Source organism: Cydia pomonella, chromosome 13 (genome assembly GCF_033807575.1).
Source record: "Cydia pomonella isolate Wapato2018A chromosome 13, ilCydPomo1, whole genome shotgun sequence".
NCBI lineage: Eukaryota > Metazoa > Arthropoda > Insecta > Lepidoptera > Tortricidae > Cydia > Cydia pomonella.
This window is the reverse complement of record NC_084715.1, coordinates 17,735,572-17,746,610: the sequence shown is the minus strand read 5'-3', so window position 1 is coordinate 17,746,610 and position 11,039 is coordinate 17,735,572. Positions and strand designations below refer to the sequence as shown.

The window sequence follows — 11,039 nt, the reverse complement described above, 5'->3', positions numbered from 1 at the left end:
ATAGAAAACATCCATGACTCAGGAACGAAATATCTGTGCTCATCACGCAAATAAATGCCCTTACCGGGATTCGAATCCAGGACCATCGGCTTCATAGCCAGGGTCACTACCCACTAGGCCAGACCGGTCGTCAGATATGCAGGTACTTATAGGAGTTTTTATTCTGACACAGTAAATTTATAAAATAATGACTAGAAACCTAACATACGAAATAAAATGCGTACGGGACAGCTTGAAATTACTCTTGTATTAAACATATAAGTACGTGTACATTATGTATTTTAAAACGAATAACTAAACTACAGTAAACCGAGGCATTGTGAAACTACAAAATAAAATACAATACAAAGAAATAATACCTATACATGAAAACAAAATACAAGTTAAACATTGAATTTGGGTGACGATGTAACAGCATGGCACCGTTACGTCGTCTGACTCGGCGTAGGATATATTTATATCCAATTCTATGAGTGTCATATTAAGAATAATGAATGTTTGTGTATTGAATAATATAAGTGATTTAGTTAGACTGAAAAGTTAATAAGTTTATAAATAAGTTAAATTGTGTATGTAATAAAGTTCTCAAAATACATATAAGGACGGATACAGACGGACTGCACGCCGACTGCATGCCAACTGCAACGTGGCTCTCATACAAGGTGCAGTCGGGTTGGAGTCCATCTGTACCGGTCCGGTAGTAAAATGCTAGTTGTTCCAAAATTTTATATTTAGTCTTAATGTTTCCTTAATACATAAGTAGTTTGTGTAAGTAGGTAAACGCAACATGTATAATGAGCTTCTCAATAGAGCAAGTGTTACTTTCTCACACTGCTATATCTCTAGCCGCGTACACATCAAAGCCACGACAAATGAAATTATAATTCATCAAAAATGGAGTGGAATGGTAGACTTTTTTATATGCTTCTGGGACGCTAGAGATTATGGTAAGGAATAGTCTCTTGATCAGGGGGCGAAACTGATCCTTTTGGGCATTCTGGGTTCCGTTAGGCTCAGCATTGCTACGAGCAATTTGGTTTGATACAACTTGACGTCCCTTTGACAACCACAGATAACATAATAACTTGAATTTTGACAACCCTAAATAGCAGAGAGGGATAGTGCCATACATTAGAAAGGGACAGCATGAGTCGTCCCTGAATGGCTGTCGAACTTTGGTTTTGGTGGAAGTTTCTGTTCTGTATGGTAGTACTATTACTTATTCTGTGGCGTTATTATTGTACAGTCAGCGTCAAATACTTTGTAGCAACCAAAGCAGCCAAATAGTTCGGTACACCATATATTTAGTATGGTGTACCGAACTTTTTGGCCACTTTGACTGCTACAAAGTATTTGACGCTGACTGTACAATAAGCGCGATTCTAATAATACGTCTTTGCATTGTATATTTATATCGCCATTACAGTCATATTCCAAAACAATCATATACTTGTCTACTGCATAAGGAAAGTAGAAAAGTCACGAGTATTATTTCATACGGCCCGATTCGAATAATGATTAAGACACGTTTAAGATCTTTAAAAGGTCGATAACTAAACAACATGTCAAAATTGACGTTTATTTTGATTCCGCTGTGATCCCAATAAGATCTGTCTATGATATTTGTAACGTAAAAGTGACATTGGTTGCTCGAATCGAGCTGCTTCTGTCAATTATACGACATACAAACGATATCTAAATGGGAGCTTATCTAAACCAGAACTTAACGTTATCGTATCTCATTCTTCGAATCAGGCCGATAGTCTTTCTTGTCATTGTTTTTTTTCTTTTATAAGTCAAATTGTTGCCGAGTTATGGGGTGCCATTACTTACATAACTTATTTTTTGTGTAATTTCTTGCATAATCCAATTAATTAATCCGTTTTTATGGTTGTTAAAGTCTATTTATGACGTCATAAGTACTAGAATAGGCTTTTTATGTGACATTATTTATACGTATTCTAAGTATGATTCAAACGGCTGTGTAAAATGTAAGTATCTAATTAATTTATAGAATAAATACTAAATGATGTATTGAAATATAGTTTTAATGTTAATACTATGTCTCGTGCGTCATGGTAATCAATTTATTCCAGTGTTTTTAATGCCCTTAAATCTAGTTTTTGGGATTTGTAATGTAGGTAAAGGAAAACTCCTATTTATAACGTGTTACTAATATATACATGTAAAATGAAGTTTTACAATAGAATTACAAATAACGAAATACACATTCATATTTTGAATCAGAATGTTTTTTTTTTTTCAATATGCAAATCCAATAATTGAAAAGGCCCGATTATAATAAGTGTGATTGTATTCAATAGGTACGTAAAATAATGACTATCGAATAATTATGATTTTTATAATATTTTAAGACCTATTGTAACTTTTCCTACCTCTATTCAAGTTTTAAATATAAACCGGAGATAATAAATTGTTTAAATGTTTACTAGCGTATTATTGAACTACACTATCGAGCAGAGGCCTTGCAAAGGAAAGGCATTACATATTCACATATGTATACCTAAATTACTCCATCTTATCTATTCTTCGTCGTTGTACACCGTTGTATACCCCATTTCATTTATCATGCCGGGATTACACTTGAAACTGCACAAAGAGAACCATAATGTTGATCTGTTGTTTAACAAGTCAAAATAATAACACAAAAGGATCAAGACCGAACAATGGATGTAAGACACGACGCGACGCCGCAAAAAAAAAATGCCTGTTATCTTTTGTGTCACTACTAATATTGTTTACGCCTAATGACCGTCTCAAGTGGAATCCCGCCATAGTAAATGAAATGGGGTATAACAACCCTGCATACAAACTTCTATGCAGGGGTGGTACCTCTTCTCCGCAGCTGACTGTACTATAGTCTAGTCTAAGCTCTTTAGACCTGGAATTGCGGTCTTCAAGACACTTTGAGGACTTACACCAATCAAATCAACCTTTGTGGCTGTTTAATATTCCTATAACTGATGATATCTACTGTGGTTTGCTCTCCTCTTCTAAAGTTTGCCGAACCCTACACATGTCGCTTCGAATGATGGTCCCTATGACTAATGTATTTTTTTGGATCTTTGACACATTAATTTATTCAGAAACGTAACATTTAAGTAAGAAAAATACGGTAAAAACATATGCCATCAAAAGCATAACTTGTAAAAAAACAAATCTCGTAACTCAGTTCTTCTACCGTATATAAAAAGTTGCGAGTTCCATGTAATACCAAGTCGGTTAATTTATTTAGTCCTTAAGGTACCTTCTGTCTTAAGTTATAACGTAATTAGCTTATAGTGGCCATCATCGACATCTTATAGTGACCATATCAATATTAGAAATCTTTCATGTTTTAAATAAATAGATTGATAGATTTTTAATTAAGCCTATTCCATTCTTTTCGTTCCAATGGATGCTCCCATAATCTGTTTTTCTTGATAAATCTGACACGTGCTTGATCAACCATGAGAGAAGCAATTGATTAATGCAAAATTTTAGTTTTTATATTAAGGAAAAAATGCAAACGGAAACAAGATAATATTCGCAAGGGCAAGCTCCGAACAAAACCTTAAAATATTAAAGTTTGGCTCGATAGAAAATAACACGAAAACATATAAATATATTTTCAGTTTTATATCGTTACGCTGCATACTATAGCAATATGATGTTAATATAAAATAGCCAAGATACATTTCTTGGCCAAGGAAATTGACAAGCAAAAATTTAAACACAAGTACATATATTTTTAAAGTAATCAAAGTAGAGGTACTTAGTAAATTTTCCATCACAAGTTTCACGCAGCGCGCCATATCTGTTGTTTCCTTCTACTCGTAATTTTCTGGCTTTTCGCCTTCTCTTAACAAAAGTATGCATATACATAAGCATGTAATATGTACTCGTAACGGTACAATACAGTGAGAACGCAGCTCGCAGGACGATTCATATGTAACTCAGCTCACCGCGGCAGATAGCGATGTCAGTTTGTGAATCACTTAAATCCCTTCAAGGAAAAGTGAATAGGTTAGCAGGTAAACTACACCTTTGACCAACGTTTTCTATTAAGTAAAGCCTAGGCTGGGTTGCTGGTCAGTATGGAATAAAGTTGACTTTCAGGTAAAAAAATAATTATTGAAACACACTTATATTGCCGACTGTGCTATGTGCGCCAACATTTTGGACTAGCCAAATTCGTATAAGCCCAAATTCGACAGATTGTAATGAATATCCATCGAGTTTGGGCTTAATCATTAGGTTACTCAATGATACCCAATTATTATATTATCATCTAGGTTATGTTGTCCATATATTAAAATCAACATCGAGTACATAAAGTACATTGAGGAGCGAACGTAGACCTTGACACTCAAAAGATACTCTAAGAAACCCTGAAGGCCCGACCACCGACAGTTTTCTATCTATCAATATGTAGATGGAATTCTGACATAATAATACTTTAAATTCTCGTGTTTTGTACACATAGAGAGAGACAGAGAGCCATAACCACGGTGACAGAGTACGAAATAGTACATAAATCAAATTCCTTAAATTAATTACTTATATTGAGAAATGCTCTAACATATTACAGTACCGTGACTGTATGAAGACCTCTTACGTAGTTTTCACAATAGTAATGACTCACTCAAGGATAGACTGACCGATAGTCACATCCACTCAGTCGAGAATGACCGATTAGGATGACGATTCATTCAAGATAATTGCCTCAAACTGTACTGGCAAATCGATTCCCGAATGCAAAATTTGAGGTTGCCAGGAAACCAACATTGTTTGCATGAAGCAAATAGGAACGACCCATGCAGTATCATTATGCTATTAGAGTTTAATATTATCTTCAATGAATTATAAATCCAACAGAAATTTTAAGATAGGTACTCAGATATAGATTAATCCAACAATGGATAAATGAAAATTGATGATTGGACAGACTTTGCCTTATAATTTTATTATATTAGCTACCACATGTGCTGGCTTTATCTAATTTAATTCGTTTCAGAGTGTCTAGCAAAGGTGACAATCGCTTGTGCTACTACAACGAAACGCTTTGTGTCTATCGTTCTTTCATATTAATGTGACAGTACAGTTGCGATTCGTTCTTTACGAAGCGTAAACGATTAGCAGCATGTTGGCTGCGCACCCAGAACACTATACGCCTGTCCATTGTTACAATATCACACGAACAAAACGAATAAAATTTGTTCAACAATGTTTAATAACATTTCCAACCATTTACATATTCGCTTGCGTCACAGCTCAAAAAAATATTAAAGAAATGTACCATGGAGCGGTTTATTATAATATTAATAATCATACAACCGCATAGGAAAATCTGCATTATGTACAATCACCATGAAAGTCAGTCACTTAACGTCATTACAAACGTCATGGAGATTTGTCACATAAAGACTAATTGTATAATACATCAGCCTATAATTATTCGTATCAATACCCACATTTATTCATTCTACCGTTTTAATACCATAAAAGGAAAACAAGCGAATCAGTTTTTACATTATGATAATTTTTATGAAAACATTAAAAGACATAATATGAATATGTATGTACGGTCAACCAATTTGATTCCTAGGCCACTATAGAACCATGTCATAATGACTTCTACGACAGGGCTTATTGAGTGATGCATGTCATGTATAGAGTAGGTAGTTAAAGCGACAAGGTTCTATAGTGGCCTAGGATTCAAATTGGTTGACTGTACGTCTAGTAAAAATATTAAATATTAGTGAGGAAACTGCGTCATTACAACGAAAATATATGTATATTTTTTCTCAAAAATATCTGGTAAATTGGACTTACTGGTTACAAAATTATGTGGCGTAATGCATAAGGTATATATAGAAGCTCTTGTAGGAAATCCTCATACTGTTTATCTTGCCCCGAGAAAAATAAATGAGGTTTCTTTTACCCTATATGACATTACCGAGTTATATTTTTTACGCATTTGGGGTCGAAACGCTTGGGACGTGGGGGCTAAGCGTGCACCGGCTGTACAAGGACTTAGCGGCGCGCCCTTTAGACGCCACAGATGACCAAACGGCTGGCCAGTATTGTGCCTTCTGGACACACTGCCCATCGGCAGAGACTTGGAGGATGAGTTTTTTTTATAGGACCTTTATTTTAAGTTTATTTATAGTTAATATTATTATTTTTAAGCTTATCTATAATTTATTGTTCTATGTTCATTTAATTCTATAGTCTCATTAAATAAATACCGTCTAAAGCTTAGTCAAAAATTCAAAAAGTTAAAATACTGCAGATAGGCAATATATAACGGATGCCCTAGATCGTCTGTTCAAAATTAATAAGTACTTAGCTTGCAATAATTTGTAAACAAAAGTGTGCCTTGAGCATGTCCCGATCTGCTTACCACTCAGCCGCGTAACCAAAGTAAAATAAAGTACCTAAGCGCGTCTCAATTTTTACAAAGAACTCGCGAGATCACCAGAAGTTCACCAGATGCATAGTGGATGTCATTTTTAGGGTTCCGTAGCCAAATGGCAAAAAACGGAACCCTTATAGATTCGTCATGTCCGTCTGTCTGTCCGATTCTGTCACAGCCACTTTTTTCCGAAACTATAAAAGCTATACTGTTCAAACTTGGTAAGTAGATGTATTCTATGAACCGCATTATGATGTTAACACAAAATAGAAAAAAAAACAATACATTTTGGGGGTTCCCCATACAGAACTGAAACTCAAAAAATCTTTTTTCATCAAACCCATACGTGTGGGGTATCTATGGATAGGTCTTTAAAAATGATATTGAGGTTTCTAATATCATTTTTTTCTAAACTGAATAGTTTGCGCGAGAGACACTTCCAAAGTGAAAAAATGTGTCCCCCCCCCCTGTAACTTCTAAAATAACAGAATGAAAAATCTAAAAAAAAATATATGATATACATTACCATGCAAACTTCCACCGAAAATTGGTTTGAACCAGATCTAGTTAGTAGTTTTTTTTAATACGTCATAAATGGTACGGAACCCTTCATGGGCGAGTCCGACTCGCACTTGGCCGCTTTTTATCAATGTTTCCTTCTAAATTAAAACATAATTGACATAAACAAAGTTCATCCTCACTTTCTCGACACGTGGCAAACCAAGAACAAGCGGGCATCTTGCTCGTTTTTGCCCAGAACGTGCAAGTTGTGGAATGAGCTACCTTCTGAGGTGTTTCCCTTGCGCTATGACATGGGGTTCTTCAAGAAGCAGGTATTTAGGGTTCTCAAAGGTTGGTAACGCATAAGTGGCTCTTCTGATGTTGCTTATGTCCATGGGCGGCGATGACTGCTCGTTTGCGGCCTATTACATTAAAAAAAACATACCTGCATGGTAGTAATAGTGTTCCGTAGCATGAGGACAAGTACAGGCGTCGCGATCAACAACGCCACGAATATGCCGACGCCGACTCCGAGCGTCCGACGGGCTGTCCACACTTCGTGCTGCACTGATGTCCTTAAGAAAATGGAATTTATATTAAAAACTGCAAAAGTGACTCCACGGTTAAGTTGCCTACATTTTTAGTTTTATCCGATTTATTCAATAGAAACTGTGACAAAAAATAACTGTGCGTGTGACTATGATATACTAGATATGTATTTCTATTATTATTATGTGGTACTTTATTTCGTGCACGGTGTAAAATAATCTATAAATACATTACTGTGTAAATACAGAGAACATTTCTATGATCATGTTTTTTAAATAACTATAATAGGACAATTTTACACAACTTGACTAAGCCCCACAGTAAGCTCAAGAAGGCTTGTGTTTTGAGTACTCAGACAATGATCTCTTCTTCTTCCTCGTGTTGTCCCGGCATTTTTCCACGGCTCATGGGAGCCTGGGGCCCGCTTGGCAACTAATACCAAGAATTGGCGTAGGCACTAGATTTTACGAAAGCGACTGCCATCTGACCTTCCAACCCAGAGGGTAAACTAGGCCTTATTGGGATTAGTCCGGTTTCCTCACGATGTTTTCCTTCACCGAACTGCGAACTGCTGCCAATGATATATTTCATATATATTTATATATATCAAAACTTAAATACATAGAAAACCACCATGACTCAGAAACAAATATCTGTGCTCATCACACAATTTCCTTCCTGGGATTCGAACCCGGGACCATCGGCTTCATAGGCAGGCTCACTACACCTACACACTCACTCACTACACCAACTAGGCCAGACCGGTCGTCAAAACCGGCGGCCAGACCGAGCATCGCTCGTCGTTCTTTTACCATATTATCGTGACATTCGCGTTCCAAAAAGTCAGTTTGAAGGTGTACTATCCTGTTCATACTAATATCAATAGAAGCTTACCTTATTACACTCCTGAATCCATACTGAAACCGCCGCAGCTTGTCTAAACAGGTTTTCGAATCCTTTGCATAGTTTGGTCCATCATTGCTCTTTATATCGGGCATTTTAACAGTCTCATTTATAAAGAACGACGTTTTGTAACTGAAACAAAGGAACCTTATTTTAATTTTAGCGTGATACGTATTAGGGTTATTCCGATGGATATTTGGACGAGTTGAGAGTAATGTTCGTGATTGGATTCCAAAGTCACACATCTCTCGTACGACTTAAATAAAATGAATGTCTGTTAAATTTCCTCCTCATGGAAGAAATAATGTTTAAATTATAAAAATAGGGGGGATCCCCTACGCTATTTGCCAAAAATACCATATTTGAAAAAAAAAACTCATACTCTTTAAACTGCTGGATTGATTTCTATCAAACATAGCTAAGAACTACCGCAAGGAAAGTCGTTTTCACGTAAAATCCGCATCAAAATCGGTCCATCCGTTGGGGAGCTACGATGCCACAGACATACAGACAGACAGACATTGGCGCTAAACATATAACAATCCTCTTTTTGCGTCGGGGGTTAAAACACCAAACAGCGCAAAGGTGACAAGTTATGCGATGCGTTTTTATTATACATTGTTCTGTGTCAACGATGCGTCAACGTTTTTTGAGCAGTGAAGTCCGACCAATTCTAACTGATAATTCTAAAGGGGCCCAACGATTAACAGTCCGCCGGACGCTATCGGCCTGTCAGTTATTCGGAACAGTCAAACTTTTTGTTCTAACTGACAGGCCGATACCGTCGTACGGACTGTTAATCAGTGGACCCCTTTACAGACACTCTATCAATATTTTTAATAATAATAGTGTAATAGAAGTACTGACCGAGAAAGAGCATTCATTGCACAAAAAAGCTCATTCGAGCTATGCACGGAATGCGGTCAGACGAAACTTGCAAACCTCTATTTAAAAAACTAGGTTTACTACCACTTCATTCTTTATACATTTACGAAGTGTGTATGTTTGTTTAAAAACAATATCTGGGAAACCGAGCTTTGCTCGGAAAACATATAAAAACTCAGAAATGCGCGTTTTCCCTGAGATAAGACCTAGCTAGATCGATTTTTCGCCCCCGAAAACCTTCATATAGAAAATTTCATCGAAATCGTTAGAGCCGTTTCCGAGATCCCCGAAATATATATATAAATATACAAAAGGTAATAAAGGTATAAGATAAACATACATTTAAGAAAGCCTGTGACAGTCATCCACGCGCCTGCCGAAACCCGGAAACATTGCTCCCCGATACACATCCAAGATTGGCAAAGCATAAAAAAAGCTGCTTGATTATGACTATAGAAATCTATAATAAATTGCCTGCTGACATGAAAGACATGAATATTGAAATGTTTAAAGTAAAATTATATCAATGGCTCAATAATAATAATTTCTATAGCATAAACGAATACCTTGACTTGAAATAATTGGGAGCGTGCACGACTGTCACGCAACCTAGTGCCCGCAAGTCTAGGTGAAAACGTCAATTCACTACATCTTATAAAACTACTCCAAATTGAAAAACTACTGAACGGATTTTCATACGACTTTCATCTATCAATAGAGTGATTCTTGAGGAAGGCTTAAGTATATATCGTCGGGGATAGTGCAATACCGCGTAACTAACAAATGCAGTAAGGTCCAATTACCTTGTACATTGTTTGAATTTCGAACTCTTACGACTTTGACGATAACTTGTTAGGGTTTTGTGTAAATTGTTTGAAATATAACGATGTTGTCGGAAAAAATCACGCTGGCTAGGAGCTTTAATCGAAAACGCTGCCTAATCCGTTTGAGCTATAACAACACAATGTATGGTAGGGTTGTCTCTCTTTCATAGGTCTACAAGAAAGTCCGCGATTTTGAATGCCTATCTATTAAGGATTAGTAAATTACCCATTCTTAACTTCTAGGTAAAGATCACATAGTATGTGGCATTTGCAAAGCTATTTACATAGAAAATTATTAACAATTAGCAAAATAAATATGTTAGTTATATTAAGCATTTCATAAGCTTACAATGGCCCCTTACACCATACAATTTAAATGAATATTTCAGGAGTAATCGTAAATCAAAGTTTCATTTCGAGCCATATAATTGTACGAAATGTTATAGACGCTATCCGCAGTTAGTTCAAATTTTTACCACCTCATGCGCTGGGATCGCTTTACTTACCACCACCATGCACTTCGCACGATCCCATGAATAATTGTGTAAGACATTAACTTAATTGTAAATAATAATGGTCGAATACTTGTAATTTATTAACATTATATAATATATATATATTATTTCAAATTATTATAGCTTTAAGTTTTTGTGTATATTTGCATACCAGCTATGGTTAAACATAGAAACCTACCGCCTTTTGTAACACCTGTGTAAAGATGCATGCATGTTATGTATGGTAATGTTTAAAGCAAATAAAATATTCTTATTCTTTTTGACGCAATTCATTAGAATCATTAGACCTTAAGAAATCCAGTCTTTAAAATTCAAGTTACTTACAAATGTTATTCCAAGTTATAAAGTGTTTGTTAAACTAAGTCTAAATCTGATCGGCTATTTTTGCGTGATGAGTCACAAATATAGAAACATGAGAACTTTCCCATATTTATAATACTTATT

General features: G+C 35.8%; 1 long non-coding RNA gene across 1 annotated transcript; it reads right to left on the bottom strand.

The window, feature by feature from the left end:
• Window positions 1-2,946: 2,946 nt before the first annotated feature.
• Window positions 2,947-10,021, bottom strand: LOC133524447 (uncharacterized). Its single transcript, XR_009800379.1, has 2 exons — window positions 8,363-10,021; window positions 2,947-7,494 (listed from the first exon to the last, which is right to left on the bottom strand). It is a non-coding gene; the product is annotated as an uncharacterized LOC133524447 (long non-coding RNA).
• Window positions 10,022-11,039: the final 1,018 nt, after the last annotated feature.